This window comes from Vombatus ursinus, unplaced genomic scaffold (genome assembly GCF_900497805.2).
Source record: "Vombatus ursinus unplaced genomic scaffold, bare-nosed wombat genome assembly UNPS02014926.1, whole genome shotgun sequence".
Lineage (NCBI taxonomy): Eukaryota > Metazoa > Chordata > Mammalia > Diprotodontia > Vombatidae > Vombatus > Vombatus ursinus.
Genome location: NW_020954704.1, coordinates 4995840 through 5012201, shown reverse-complemented (window position 1 = coordinate 5012201; position 16362 = coordinate 4995840). Strand labels below are relative to the sequence as shown.

The following is a 16362-nucleotide window of genomic DNA, read 5'->3' as shown; positions in this document are numbered from 1 at the left end:
TTCCAAAATTTATTTATTTACTTTTAGTTCTCAACATTCACTTTTAGTGAATTTTAGTTCTAAATTCTTCCCCCCTCCCCAAGACAGCATGGAATCTGATATAGGCTATACATGTACAATCATATTAAACATATTTCCACATTAGTCATGTTGTGAAAGAAGAATCAGAATGAAAGGGAAAAAACATGAGAAAAAAATAAACAAAAGAAGAGAAAATAGTGTGCTTCAGTTTGCATTCAGATTCCATAATTCTTTCCCTGGATGTGAATAGTGAAACCGATTTTTAAAAACTGAAATGTAAGATTCTATATCCCTGTTGGATTTAATTTTATTAGATTTAACTCAGTGTTCTAGCCTGTCAAAGGTCTCTTTGAATCCTGACTCTTCTATAATGAATTAACTATCCTTCCAAGCTTTATGTCATCTGTAAACTTGATGAGCTTGCCATTTATGCTGTTAGCCAAGTCACTAATTAAAAAAAAAACAAAATTTTTTTTTGAAAAGTATCCAGAAATCTCTGAACCTTGAAACAGTATAGAACTTGTATCTGATATAGGGAGTACTTTAATTTTTTTTCCAGATTTTATTAATTTATTTATTTTTAGTTTTCAACATTCACTTCCACAAGATTTTGAGTTCCACATTTTCTCCCCTTCTTGCCCCTTCCCGCACCCCAAGACAGTGTGCATTCTGAATACCCTTTCCCCTAATCTGCCTTCTCTTCTATTTCCCCCCACCCCTTCTCTTATCCCGTTCCCCTTCAATTTTCCTGTAGGGCAGGATAGATTTCTATACCCCATTGCCTGTATATCTTATTTCCCAGTTGCATGTGAAAACAATTTTTAACATTTGTTTTTAAAACTTTGTGTTCCAAATTTTCTCCCTTCCTCCCTCCCCACCCACCCTCATTGAGAAGGCAAGCAACTCAATTCTAGTTAAACATGTGCAGTCATACAAAAACACTTCCATATTGGTCATGTTTTGAAAAACTAAGTATATTTCCCTTTATCCTGACCAACCCCCCATTTATTGTTCTCTCTTTTGACCCTCCTTAGAAGTATTTGCTTCTGATGAGCATACTTTTATTTTTAAAATTAACTCAAAAATAATAAAAATAAGAGAAGATGCTCAGCTGGCAAGGACATTGAAGAGAAATGACCTTAGCTTTTTTCCAACTGATGTGAGATATCATTTTTCAAATCTTATAATAATACCAGGTAACAGAGATGGGGGATTGATTTAGGTCAGAAGTATAAGACTTATAGGAGATGAACTTTAGTCACAAAAATAGCTTTATACTAATATGGAATAGCAACAGTATTTCTATATGATTGTTTAACATGGATTGCCTTGGAAAGGCTTTGTAATTTTTTGGTCCATTCTTTGAAACATTGGTTGATTTAGGAAAAAAAAAAGAGAGATGAATACAGATATTTTTCCAAGTTAGAAAAAAGTCAAAATATTAATAACTAATGCTTTGGGTTGTTGGAGGATATTATTGGTGACTGTTATATCACTTTGTCATTCTGCTTCAGTTTGGAGACTGATTATGAAAGGTGGAAAGCTGATGATTACCTTGACTAACTTTTCACAAGCTTGCCCCTAAGCTGTGTTTTTATTTTATTACTTCTGTCAGGGTAGGCTTAAAGGTCAGAGAGTAATAAAACCGAAATGGTGAAGTCATGATTCAAATATAACTTGAGATTGTTTCAGTGGAATATTACTAAAAAACTTATATAATTGTAGAAAAGGAAAACTTGAAACGGATCAGAAAATAAGATAGATGACTTTGGTTGACAGGATCCCTAGGTGGGAGAGCCTGTTGTATTTCCATGGTTGCTGAAGACATTTTTCACTTATGCGCTCAATGAGTTGCTCCTTTTGCTTCCCCTACCCCTCATTCTAAGTAGACATCTCACCTTTGAGACCATCTACTGTGAGTTTCTTTTGGTTTCCTTCTGTAGCACTCAACAACCTCTTCTGTTCCCCCCCCCCCCGCCTTGTCTGAGTGAAGGGATGCAGCTTCCCCTCTACTGAGACCCTTTATCCGTGTTCTTAAGCCTCTTTTCAGCTCCTGTTGGACTTTGAGTGTTTAATCTTCACTCCTTCTCTAGCATCTTTTGTTTCTTCTTTACTTATTCCTTCCCCTTTATCCACTGAAACTGTTAGGTCTTCCCTTTCCTGACCCTGGTACCTCCTCCTAAGGTCTCTCCTCATCTTCATTGGCAAAATTTTAGAAAAATTAATCTGAACTCATTCCTCAATTCCTTGCAGTTTGACTTCTACTACTTGATATTATAGCTGACTTGGAAGTCACCAATGATCTAGTCACTGTGTCCAGTGGCATTTTCTGCATTCTCATCCAGTTAGAACACTATTATTTGATATTGTTGGCCTACCCTCTCTTTCTTGTTATTTCCTAGTTCCTTACCTTATAACATTTGTTATCCAGTGGCATTTTCTGCATTCTCATCCACTTAGAACACTATTATTTAATAATGTTGGCCTACCCTCTATTTCTTATTATTTCCTACTTCCTTAGTTTATAACATTTGTACTTTACTGGTCCTTCCCTTTCTTTGCTTTTTGCTAAGGTGGGTTTTCTTTTTCCCATTATTTCAGGGCTATGCCCCCAATATTTTTCCTGTCCTGTCCTACCCTTTCATGTCCTTTCAGAGGTGAGGGAGGGGATGAGGGAGTAGGTCACAGACTTGGGGGACCCTGTTTGCAAAGTTTTAGGAAGAGGAGGTAGAATGTCTTATATGGAGAACAGGTAGCTAGGCATTCTAATGGATAAAATGCTAGACTTGGAGTCAGGAGGACCTGAATTTGAAGCCTACTGTCCTAGATACTTACCAGCTTTCTGACCCTTGGAAAGTCATCCCACTTCTCTGAGTTTCTGTTGTCTTTGTAAAATGGTAATACTATTTATATAATACCTGCCTTATAGGGTTGTGGTGAGGACCAAATAGAAAGGGTTTTGAAAACCTTTTAGCTTATATATCTGAGTAATGGATGTGCCCTTGTGTTATATGAAATTTGGATAGGAGAAGGAGTGGCCAAGGAAAGGACACGCCAGTCAGGGATAGGAATGCAGAAAGAAGGAAAAGAGGAAATAAGTATTTATTAATTACCTACTTTATGCCAGACACCGTGTTAAGTGCTTTACAAATATTTATCTCATTTATCCCTCACAACAACCCTGAGAGATAAGTTCTATTATCCTCATTTTACAGTTGAGGAACTGAGGCAGTTAGAGGTTAAGTGACTTGCCTGGTAAGTGTTTGAGGCTAGATTTGAATTTAGGTCTTCCTAACTCCAGGCCCAAAGTTACCTCTAGGCAGCTTATGATGAGTAGGCAGAGAGTACTGAGAGTAGGTAGAATAGGGGAGAAGAAAGAGATTGTGATTTAAAGAAGAGAGGATATAAAGCAGAGGAACATAATCATAGAAATGACAAAAATGGGGGAAAAAGAAATTTTACATGAAAAAAGACTTGATCAGTAATATCAGAGTTGGAGAAAAGTAACTTTTAAGCATTTTTACATTGGGCAAGAATTAATTTTTCAAAATTATTGTTTCTTTTGATTATAAGTAGTAAAGAAGTTTTCTAAACTTAGAATGAGAAACACTCAGGTTTTGGGTTAACAAAATGGAAAACTTGGATTCTTGCATTTAATTGTCAGCATTTTTCAACGTTCATAAACATTTATGACATCATTGTTTGACACTACTAGTTGTCTAAATTGAATGGATTTTAAATAAAAAAAAATTTTAAAGACATCAGAGATCCTTAATCTAATTTAAATCAGGCAGTGTGTGTGTGTGTATACACACACACACACACACACACACACACATATTACAGGCAGAGAGTACTGTGACATGCAGCGTCCTGTAATGGATAGACAGGATAAGTATCTAATTTTGAAATAACTATATATTAGCATTTCACAGGCTCATTCTAAAAAGCCTTGGGGATATTCTGTGTGGTATAACAAAATTTCCTGTGCTAGGGATATTTTTGCCTTAAAAATATTAAATAGAAATTATATCCTTTCAGGAACCTGTGATTTCATCTGTGTTGAAATTACTATAACATGGCTGTACTTTAGAGTTTTTCGAGGGTTGCCTAGAGAGTTGAAAAGAATAGACTTGTTTGTGGTCCTATTAAGTTTAATAATGCCTTTGCCCAGGCTTTCTCTCATGGTTGGAATGATCTCTCTCCTCACCTCTGCCTTAGAATCTCTTCAGAGCTCTGCTCAAGTATCCTCTCTTACTTGAGGCCTTTCCTGATTTCCCCCAGCTACCACTGCTGGCCCTCCTCATTGCATCATATTTACTTTGTATGCATTTTATATTTGGTTAGATGTGTACATGTTGTCTCCCTGGAAAAGACTGAATTCTCTGAGGGCAAGGACTCCTTTTTTCTCCTCCTCTTTGTGTCCCCAGTGTCTGGTACAGTACCCTGTTGTTGTTCAGTCATTTTTCAGTCATGTTCCACTTTTCGTGACCCCATTTGGGGTTTTCTTGGCAAAGATACTGGAGTGGTTTGCCATTTCCTTCTCCAGCTCATTTTACAGATAAAGAAACTGAGGCAAACAGGGTTAAGTGACTTGTCCAGCTAGAAAGTGTGTGAGGCCATATTTGAACTTGGGTAAATGAGTCTTTCTGACTCTAGGCCTAGCACTCTGTCCACTGTACCAGCTAGTTTCCTTAGATACTTGATTAATAAACCTAATACTAATTAGTGCCCTAATACTTGATTAATAAATACTTATTTGATCATTTGACCTATCAGTGGTGGGATTTGAACCCAGGTCTTTTTGATTCCTGTTCCATCACACTATCCATTTACACTGTGCTGCTTTGCTTTGGTTTGTATGTGTATTAAAACTTATACAGATGCATCTTTTTGGTATGAAAAAAGACCCAGTTTCTTCTATTTTGCTTCAGATTTCCTCCTCCCCTTCAGTTTTTCATCAGAGCTCTCAGACGCATATGAGTTCTGTTGGTATGTTTCAACCCTAAAATTTTTGTAAGTCCTTAATCTAAAGTGACTATTTACATAAAATAATATCTCTGCTTGTTAAGTGTATTGTATAAACATTTCCATTTCCTTTCAGCCCTTTATTTGACAGTTTCCAGTCCCATCACCATCCTGTCATCTTCTGTCTTTTTGGTCCTTTTCTTGCACCTTTTGAGAAATATTTAGAGCTGTTCAGGGGTGAGTAAAGAAGAATGTAACATAGTTTCTTTGTTTATTACTAACTCATAGTAGACTATTGAGAGGATATTGGTACTACTTGCCAAAGTAGAACCAATGAAAGTGGTAGCTATGATTATCATTACCTATTCTTGTGGCTCAACATGCACTGGAAGTGATCTTGATCTTCTACAGCTCACATGGGCTGCAAGGATATGAATTTTTTGACCATAGGAGTTCCAGGTGGACACCATAGGTGGATGGGCAGCCCTGAAAAGGGCTTGTCATGCCCTCACACCAGAGGTAGTTGTCTTCCCCTGAACATCCTATTTACATATTTAATAATTGTTTGTTGATTGATTGACTGAAACGCCTTTTACTCAAAGTCACATAGATATCAAACAGCAGAGTTGGAACAAACTTTATTTTCTGAGTTTGAATCTAGAACTCTCTCTTTGTGTACCCTTCTGAGACTTTAAGCAAAAGTGGGGGGGTTCTCCTAACCCTACCCGCCCAGACTGTTGGATGCTGGGGTGGGAGTGGGACAAATAGTGATCAAATTGAACATTTCTACTATATCTACCAAGTAAATACATATACTTCTTTCACTGAAAATGGAAATTTCTTCAGAGGATTTAAGTAATTTTCCCTTAGGTTAAATATCTAATAAATTGGTGGAGTCCCAAAAAAGAGATGAGAAAATGTATGTTTCCCTTCTTTGCAAAACTAGGAAGCTGTAGATATGAAGTATTGCACATGTTACTGTTAATGTTGGTTGATATATTGGTTGGTTTTGGTGATCTGCCTTTTTCTTCTTTTTTCTTCTTTGTTTAAAGAGATGGTTCTCTGCGTTGAGGTGAGGGGAGGTGTATATTTGGAAATGAGGGTGATGTAAAAGTAAAAGCTATCAAATTTTTTTTTAAAGTTAAAAAAATTAATTGGTCGAGGGTAGGGCTAGAACTTGATGGGTCTGACTCCTAATCTAATGCTTTTCTCACTGTGCAGTTCTGCATCTGCTTATAAAAATAATAAGTGAATGGATCTTAAATAAAATTGAATTTATAACTCTCCTGTGTGGAAGGATTCAGTTTAATAAAAGGGAAAATGTTAAACCTCCTATAGTGGAAAGAATATTGGCTTCATAGTCAGAGGACCTGGGTTCCATTGTCTCCTCTGATGCTCGCTCCTTGGGCAGCACTTAATCTCCCTAGATCTCGGTTTTCACATTTGTAAAATAGGGAGTTTGGCTTTGGGGTTTCTTCCAACTACAGTTCTATGTTCCTATGACTCAGCTGGAAAAACAAAAAGATTTTACAAGGATGCTAAACAGATAATACTTGAAAGGAATGTTTGCTTTGTTAAACTAACAGCTTTAATTAAAAGCCCTGAGCTGAGAGGGGTTAGCAACTTTTGGTCTAAATGCTTAAGGTTTTAAAAAGGAATAATCTGGACATCTCTTTCATATTAGAAAGAAAGCATAACTTGGTCTCCATAGTAATTGCTCTCATTTGTATAACCTTTTGTAGTTTACAAAGCTCATTAGTCACAACCACTCCGAAAGTTAGGTAGCTTTATTATACCCATAAACATTTTTAAAAATTATTAAAATTTTAGTTTCACCCTAGAAAGAAAACTTTTGTCAACAAATACACATATTCAGGTGGAACAGTTACTACATGGGCCGTGTTCCAAACACATATATATTGTTCTGCATCTCGAGTCCTTCATCTCTATGTCAGGAGGTGGGCAGTGTGTGTCTTCACTGTTCTGGAGTCATGATTGGTCATTGCATTGATCAGAGTTCTTAAGTCTTTCAAATTTGTTTGTCTTTGTAAAATTATTATGTAAATCGTTCTGGTCCTGCTCACTTCATTCAGCATCGTACAATTCATCATACAGGTCTTCTCAGGTTTCTCTGAAAGTCTTTTTTTTTTTTTTCCCATTACTGTCATCACAGTAATAGTATTTCATTACATTCATATGCTGTAGTTTGTTAGTCATTCTCTAATTGAGAGTGATGCTCCCTTGGTTTCTAGTCCTCCGATACTACAAGAAGAGCTTCTGTAAAAAGGGTGTGTCCTTTTCTTCTTTCTTTGGTTTCAGGGAATTGGCTTCATGGTGGTATCACTGGATCAGATTATTAGCCCTCATTTGCATGAAAGGAAACTGAAGCTCATAGAACTTAAGGGACTTTTACATGGTCTTATTAAGTTGTGAAGTCAGGATTTGAAACCAAGTCTTCTGTTCCCTAGTTCCAGCCAGTATTGCCTTTCACTAACTGTATTATCTTACTTTTGTGATTTGCATTTCAAGGGAGAAGTCTAGGACGGAGAATGTAATTTTTTACCTGTTTTTACCCCCAAACGATCGAGCCTTTGTGTAATATTTGATAATAAATTCAAAATTCTTCAACATGGGCAAATCATATTAATTGTACTTGTCTGGTCATACCTATATACATTTTATTTGTCAGACTTATATAATTTTAGATTTATATTTAGGCTAATTGGTGCACTGGGCCTGGGGTCAGGAAGACCGCAGTTAAAATCTAGTCTCAGACATTTATTAACTATGTGACCCTGGGCAAGTCTCACAACTTGTTTGCTTCAATTTCCTCAAATGTAAAATGGAGATAATGATAGTACCTACCTCCAGGGTCATTGTGAGGTTAAAATGAGAAAATGCAAAGCACTTTTCAAATCTTAAAGTGCTGTTTAAATACTAAGTCTTATTCCTACCGATTATTAATTTCCATAAATCAAAATGACCACATTATTACTTTATGTCATATGAAAGTCTAGCAAAATATAAATTACTGATGATAATTGAAATCTTTGAAGAGCCAAAGATAGTATGTGAAAGAGCTGTTGTAGCTCAAGATAACTTAAACATGGATTTATTGCCAAGGATAAATAGACTTTAAACAGGTTCTAGGTAAAATCTTTATTTTTGTGTCTTATTCAGATTAAAATTAGTGTTTTATCAGAAAAGTATTATTTTCATTTTAAATATATTTTTAAAAATGTGATTATTTTGTTTGGAGACTACTTCTGTTTTATGGTGAGAAATCAATGAAAATATGATTTGATTTGCAGAAACCTGCCTTATAGCCAACTTGTGTGATACAGTCTGTTCTGTAAAGTTAGACTTCTTCACCTGTGATTTCCTTAAATGCTAATGAACATGCATCCATCCCCATTGGATATACACTAAATCATTATGCAATTTTCACATTTGCTAATGAATAGTTTTTTGCTTCTGTACTCTGCCAAATCTGAAGTGAATAATTGTCTCTGGCCCGTCTTTATCTAAGATTCTTTTGAATGGGTGCTTGAAGTCTGGTATGTGAGGAGCAGTAGGGGTGGAAGGATAATTTGTAAAGCACTTTCCCCCTAATTTCCTATCCACTGTGTACTGCTTTTCTGTGTGCTTGTAACCTATATAAATAAGTGGAGATTGAGGCCTTAGACAAAGCCCTGATATACTGTGAATTAAATCCAAATAAATACCAGGATTTAAAAAGCCTATGGAGGGTAGTTCCATAATGGAACTGCATTCACCCTTGTTCCCTTAAGTGAATTGTTAAGCTCAATTACCAATGGAAGCAAAGAGTTGGGAAGAATAAGATTTTCTTATTACTGTCTTAAGGAGAGACAGAAGAGGAGCTGTTCCAGCGTTTTGAGGAATTGTCCACTTAATATCTGCAAAGGGTGTCAAGCTAATTTGAATTGTTGGGGGTTTTAAGCATTCACTTCTAGGCAACTTGGATTAATATTGTCAATTATTTGCTTATTACTGATTTAGTGTTAATGGGAGAAATTACCTGGAAAAACTTTCAATGGGAGGGGAAAGAGAAAGAGGAAAAGGCTATGTAGATATGTGATCAAAATACTGAAAGACCCAGGAAAAAATGATAGAATTTGCACAAGAAAGCACCAGCATGTAAAATTTTCTATTAGCAACTATGTAGTAAAGAACAACATCTTTTTAAGAAGTAACATAATAGTTCCAAACAAATCCTTTGTCTTTATCTATTTTGCTAGGACATCTAGTTTATCTGGGTAGTCCAGTATTTTACCTCTTATATTTCCATACAGCCGAATTTGGGTTTTCTTGAGATGGGTCTGGAGAAGTCTATCTGTCAATTTACATGCATAGATATTTTATTGTTGTTGCAGTAGGCTCACACTTATATAACACTTACAATTTACTACAGAAAATCCATATTTGCCTACATTGAGATGTACGTTAGATATGTTCCATTGTCATCAATAGATAGGATCTTAGATTTAAAGTTAGAATAAAGCTTAGAGTTTGCTGAATTCACCTCCACGTCCTCTGCTTCCATTTAGCAGACGAAAAGCCTAGGCTTAGTGTTTAGCTCAAGATAACACTTACAAATAAATAAAGCTGGGATTTGAACCCAGGTCCTCAGACTCCAAATCTAGTGCACTTTCTACAGTGTCAGGCTGTAAGAATTTCTTTAGATTACCTGGATTGTGATATATGTGGATCATTCATTTGATCAATTAACCTCAATATATTATGTAATCTAATTTAATACAGGTGGATTTCATTTCATGAAATTAATGTATTCTGAAAAAGTTGGGTTAATTGAATCATGTTTTAAATGCCTCAGGGGAGCTGGTTTTGAAAGGAAATCTTTTATAAAGCAAAGATTCCTCTTTTTAAATCTAATAACCATCCTCTAATGTATCACGTCTAATTAGTTTAAAATGGGATGCTTATATTTTCTAATATATTAGTTCAGAAGCCAAAGCAACTGAATAATTTTTGCCCCCATTGAGCCCTCAATTATTCTTCTTGTTTGTCTCAGTAAAATTGTTGTGGAGCACACTGTGTATTCACTGTATACTACAATTATTTTCTTTAACTTGAATCAGTCTGTGGTGACAACTGAAAACAATAAGATAGTGAAATGAAAATGGAAAAAAACAAGCCTAGAAATTTGTCTTCCCTGGAGTGGTGAGAATTGGGGAAAGAGGGAGAAGAGGGCTTTTGTGCATAGTATGATAGGGTAAAGGGATACTTGTAAACTGAATTTGACCATAGAGGTCTGTTAAGCAAAGCATGTACATACTATTAATTTTCCCTTGCTTATCATCTTTGGTTTTAATCATTGTGTTCAGGAATTTTATTTTTCCTTCTTACTATGTACATAGGACTTTCAGTGAGGGTGGAAGGCTTTCATTTTCCAAACAACTTACCTGATACGAGCTCCTTTGGCTGGAGGGAAGAGGGGAGAACAAAATAAATAAGAGATTAAAGCAGAATGGAGTTAAAGCTTTTAAAGGAAAACAAAAAGATGATAAGTTATTCAGACTTTAAGGATTGGATATTAGGAATAAGACAGTTTAGAAAAGTAGCAGAACCAGAATCAGCCATCAGTAAGCTTTTATTAAACATTTAACAGACACTGTGCTGAGTACTGAGGATACAAAGAAAGGCGACAGCCCTTGTATTTGGGAGTTCACATTCTAATAGGAGAAGACAACATGGAAATAATTAGATTTAGAATAAGTGGAAGGTTAACCTCATGGGGAAAGCGTTAACAGCTGGGGCTGGTGGGTGGGAGGCAACCAGGAAAAGACTCCTGAATAAGGTAGGATTTTGTGTTGAGTTTTGAAGGAAACCAGGGAAACCTCGAGGTGGAGTTGAGGAGGGAGAATTTTCCTAGCACCTTGGACATTCTGTGTAGAGGCACGGAGCAGGAAGAAGTGGAAAAGAGTATAAGAATAAAATATTAGAGTAGTGGAAGGGTAGAAAGGGGCTATGGAGAGCTTAAAATGCCAAACATTGATTGGATTTGATCCTGGAGATAATAGGGGCCTGTTGGAGTTGATTTGGGGGGAGGACAGTGGCATGGTCAGAAATATGCACATTTTGGCGGTGTGTTAGATGGATTAGAGTGAGGAAAGAGTTAAGGTAGGGGAATCAATTAGAAAGCTAGGGTGATGGCTGCTTGAGTAGAGAGAAGAGAATGTGTAGAAGAAATGACATAAGGGCAGAAATGCCTGGGTCTGCCAATGAATTAGATATGTGGGGTGAGTGAGGAATTGAGGACGACACTGTGTTTGTCACTCGGGTGACTGGGAGCATTGTGGTGCCCTTGACAGTAATAAGTTTTCTGAAGAGGGGAGAGTTGGGGGGAAAGGTCAAAGATATAGTGAGTTCTGTTTTGGACATATTGAGTTAGAGATAACCCAAGAGGCATCTAGTTGGTGAAATGTAACTCTTGCTCAGGAGAGAGAACTGAACATGTAATTTTGGGAATCATCTGAAGAGAGATGACTAAATCCATGGGAATGGAAGAGATTGCTAAATGATATATAGAATAGGGTGAAAAGAGAGCAAAAACTTGGGGACATCCACAGTTAGATGGGATGACCAGAATGTAGAACTAGCAAAGGAAACTGAGAAGTGGTCAGACAGAAGAGAGGAGTGTCATGAGAACCTGGAAAAGACAGATTATCCAGGAGGAGAAGCTAATGAGAGGTTAGGAAGCCTCAGTGCACAGTGTCTGTTAAATGTTTAATAAAAGCTTACTGATGGCTGATTCTGGTTCTGCTACTTTTCTAAACTGTCTTATTCCTAATATCCAATCCTTAAAGTCTGAATAACTTATCATCTTTTTTTTTCCTTTAAAAGCTTTAACTCCCTTCTGCTTTAATCTGTTATTTACTTTGTTCTCCCCCCCTTCCCTCCAGCCAAAGGAGCTCGTATCAGGTAAGTTGTTTGGAAAATGAAAGCCTTCCACCCTCACTGTAAGTTAAGTTAAACTCTTAAATTGCGCTCTGTGAAATAATTTTTTGGTAGTTTGATTGTTATGGTACTGAATAAGTAAATTAATTTAGGTAGAGTTGTCATTTGTATTATATTAGCTCAGCCTACCCATGAGCAACTGATATTTTCTCAGTTATTTAGATCTGACTTTATTTGTATCAAAAGTATTTTGTAATTATGTTCTTATAATTCCTGTTTGCTAAAAGGTACCACAGACGATGAAGTAATATTACTAAATATATATGCACCAAGTGGCATACCATCCAGTTTCTTAGAGGAGAAGTTAAGGGAGTTACAGGAAGAAATATACAGCAAAATTATACTAGTGGGGGACCTCAACCTACCCTTCTCTGAACTAGATAAACCTAACCACAAAATAAACAAAGAAGTTAAGGAGATGAATAGAATGTTTTAAGTTAGGTATGGTAGACCTCTGGAGATGACTGAATGGGGTTAGAAAGGAATACAGGATTTTGACCAACTTTGGCAGGTAGACTCCTAAATATTTTATGATGTCTACAGTAATTTTAAATGGAATTTCTCTTTCTATCTCTTGCTGTTGGGCTTTGTTAGTAATATATAAAAATGCTGATGATTTGTGTGGGTTTATTTTATATCCTGCAACTTTGCTAAAGTTGTTAATTATTTCAGGTAGTTTTTTACTTGATTCTCTAGGATTCTCTAAGTTTGCCATCATATCATCTGCAAAGAGTGTTAGCTTTGTTTCTTCTTTGCCTATTCTAATTCCTTCAATTTCTTTTTCTTGTTGCTAAAGCTAACATTTCTACTACAATATTGAATAGTGGTGTTGAGTAATGTCCTTGTTTTACCCCCAATCTTATTGGAAATACTTCTAGCTTATCCCCATTCCATATAATGCTTGTTGATGGTTTTAGATAGATGCTACTTATCATCTTAAGGAAGACTCCATTCCATTTATTCCTGTGCTCTCTAGTGTTTTTAATAGGAATGGGTGCTGTATTTTGTCAAAAGCTTTTTCTGCATTTCTTAAGATAATCATATGATTTCTGTTAGTTTTGTTGTTGATATGTCAATTATGCTGATAGTTTTCCTAACATTGAGCCAGACCTGCATTCCTGGTATAAATCCTACCTGGTCATAGTGTGTTATCCTCAAGATTAGTTGCTGTAATCTCTTTGCTGATATGTTATTTAAAATTTTTGCATCTATATTCATTAGGGAAATTGGTCTATAATTTTCTTTCTCTGTTTTGACTTTTCCTGATTGAGGTATCAGCACCTTATTTGTACCGTAAAAATAATTTGATAGGACTCCTTCTTTGCCTGTTTTCCCAGATAGTTTATATAGTATTGGAATTAATTGTTCTTAAAGTGTTTGATAGAATTCCCAAATCCATCTGGACCTGGAGATTTTTTCTTAGGGAGTTCATTGAAGGCTTGTTCAATTTCTTTTTCTGAAATGAGATTATTTAAGTGTTTTTATTTTCTCCTGTTAATCTGGGCAATTTATATTTTTTGTAAATATTCATCCATTTCACTAAGATTGTCAAATTTATTGGCATACAGTTGGGCAAAATAGCTCCTAATTATTGTTTTAATTTTCTCGTCATTGGTGATAAATTCACCCTTTTCATTTTTGATACTGATAATTTGACTTTCTTCTTTAATTTTAATTAAATTAACCAAAGGTTTATCCATTTTATTTTATTTTTTTTTCATAAAACTAATTCTTAGTTTTGTTTATTAGTTCAAAAATTTTCTTCATTTCGGTTTTTATTAATCTGTGTTTTGGTTTTCAGAATTTTTAATTAGGTATATTGGGGATTTTTAATTTGTTCTTTTTCTAGCTTTTTTAGTTGCATGCTCAATTCATTGATCTCCTTTTTCTCTATTTTATTCATGTAAGCATCAGAGATAAAAAAATTTCCCCTAAGAACCATTTTCACTGCATCCCATAATTGGTATGTTGTCTCATTATTGTCATTCTCTTAGATGAAATTATTGTCTCTATGATTTGTTGTTTGACCCACTCATTCTTTAGGATTAGATTATTTAGTTTCTAATTAATTTTTGGTCTATCTTTCCATGGCCCTTTATTACATGTAATTTTTATTTTCTACCTTTTTTTTTTTAATTTTTTTAGGCAATTGGGGTTAAGTGACTTGCCCAGGGTTACACAGCTAGTAAGTGTCAAGTGTTTGGTCTGAGGTTGGATTTGAACTCAGGTCCTCCTGAATTCAGGGCCAATGCTCTATCCACTGTGCCACCTAGCTGCCCCATTTCTACCTTTCTACATTGGATTGCGAGGTTTTTATGCCTTAGACATGGTCAATTTTTGTGTAGGTACCATGTACCACTGAGAAAAAGCTATATTCCTTTCTATATCCATTCAATTTTCCCCAGAGGTCTACCATATCTAACTTTTAAAAAATCCTATTCACCTCCTTAACTTCTTTGTTTATTTTTGTGGTTAGGTTTCTCTAGTTCAGAGAAGGGGAGGTTGAGGTCCCCCATTAGTTTAGTTTTGCTGTGTATTTCTTCCTGTAACTCCCTTAACTTCTCCTCTAAGAAATTGGATGCTATACTACTTGGTGCATATATGTTTAGTAATATTACTTCATTATTTGTGGTACCTTTTAGTAGGACGTAGTTTCTTTCCTTCCTTATCTCTTTTAATAAGATCTGTCTTTTGGGAAAAGGACTCATATGTACAAAATATTTATAGCAGCTCTTTTTGTGGTGGCAAAGAATTGGAAATTGAGGGGATGCCCATCAGTTGGGGAATGACTGAACAAGTTGTGGTATATGAATGTAATGGAATGCTATTGTGCTTTAAGAAATGATGAGCAGGCAGACTTCAGAAAAACCTGGAAAGTTTTTGATGCTGATTCTGAATGAAGTGAGCAGAACCAGGAGAACGTTGTACACAGTTATAGCCACGTTGTGCGATGCCTAACTTTGATAGACTTAGCCCCTCTCAGCAATGCAAGGATCTAAGACAGAGCCAAAAGTCTCATGATGGAAAATACTATCAACATCCAAAGAAAGAACTATGGAGTTTGAATGCAGATTGAAGCATACTATTTGCTCTCTCTTTTTTTCTTCTGTTTTATTTCCTCTTTCTTGTGGTTCCTTCTATTGGTTCTAATTCTTCCTTAAAACATGACTAATGTGAAAATATGTTTAATAGGAATGTATATTATAGCCTATATCAGATTGTATGCCATCTTGGGGAGGGGGGAGGAGAAAAATTTAAAACTCAAAAGCTTATGGAAATAATTGTTGATAAATCAAAATAAATTAATAAAAACATAAGATCTATTTTTGCTTTTGCTTTGTCAGAGAACAGGATTGCTACCCCTGCTTTTTTCTTTTACTTCAGCTGAAGCATAGTATATTTTGCTCCAATCTTTTACCTTTACTCTGTGTGTATCCCTTTGCTTCAACCATGTTTCTTGTCAACAACGTATTTTAGGATTATGATTTTTAATCCACTCTGCTATCTACTTCTATTTTATGGGAGAGTTCATCTCAGTCACATTCACAGTTAAGATTACTAATTGTGTCTTTCCATCCTCTTTTCCCTCATTTATGCTTTTCTTTTTCCTTTCTCTCTTTCCCTCCTCACTAGTGTTTTGCTTCTGACCACTACTTCCCTCAATCTGCCCTCCTTTCTATCAGCCCCCTCCCTATTCCCCCTTTCCCCTCCTACTTCCTATAGGGTAAGTTAGATTTCTATACCTGAGTATTTTATTCCCTAAGGTTCAAACAATGCTCATCTCCCTCCTTTCTTTTCCTCTTTTGTAATAGTTCTTTGTACCTCTTCATGTAATGTATTTTTCCCTTTTCCTCCTTTCCTCTTCTCTCAGTATAATCCCTTTTCACCTCTTTATTAGATCACATCAAAGTCAGTTTATGTCCATGTCCTCTGTGTCTTCTAAATGTCGTAATAAAAATAGAGTTCTCAAGAGTTACAAGTATCATCTTCTCATGTAGGGATGTAAACAGTTTGCTCTTATTGAATAACTTTTTTTTCCCCTTTCATCTTTAACTTTTTATGCTTCTCTTGAGTCTTGTATTTGAAGATCAAATTTTCTGTTGAGCTCTGGTCTTTTCATCAGGAAGATTTGGAAATCCTCTGTTTCATTGAATTTCCATCTCCTCTCTGAAAGATCATGCTCAGTTTTGCTGGGTTCCTTGATTGTAATTCAAGCTCCTTTGCCTTAGTGGAATATCATATTCCAAACCCTCTGATCTTTTAATGTAGAAGCTGCAACATCCTGCATAATGCTGACTGTGGTTCCACAATATTTAAATTGTTTCTTTCTGGCTGCTTGCAGTATTTTCTCCTTGGCCTGATAATTCTGAAATT

General features: G+C 35.7%; 1 protein-coding gene across 7 annotated transcripts in view; it reads left to right on the top strand.

Moving 5' to 3' along the window:
• Positions 1–16362, top strand: part of FUT8 (fucosyltransferase 8) — a 436921-nt gene that overhangs the window by 65312 nt on the left and 355247 nt on the right. The gene's annotated exons all lie outside the window — the stretch shown is intronic.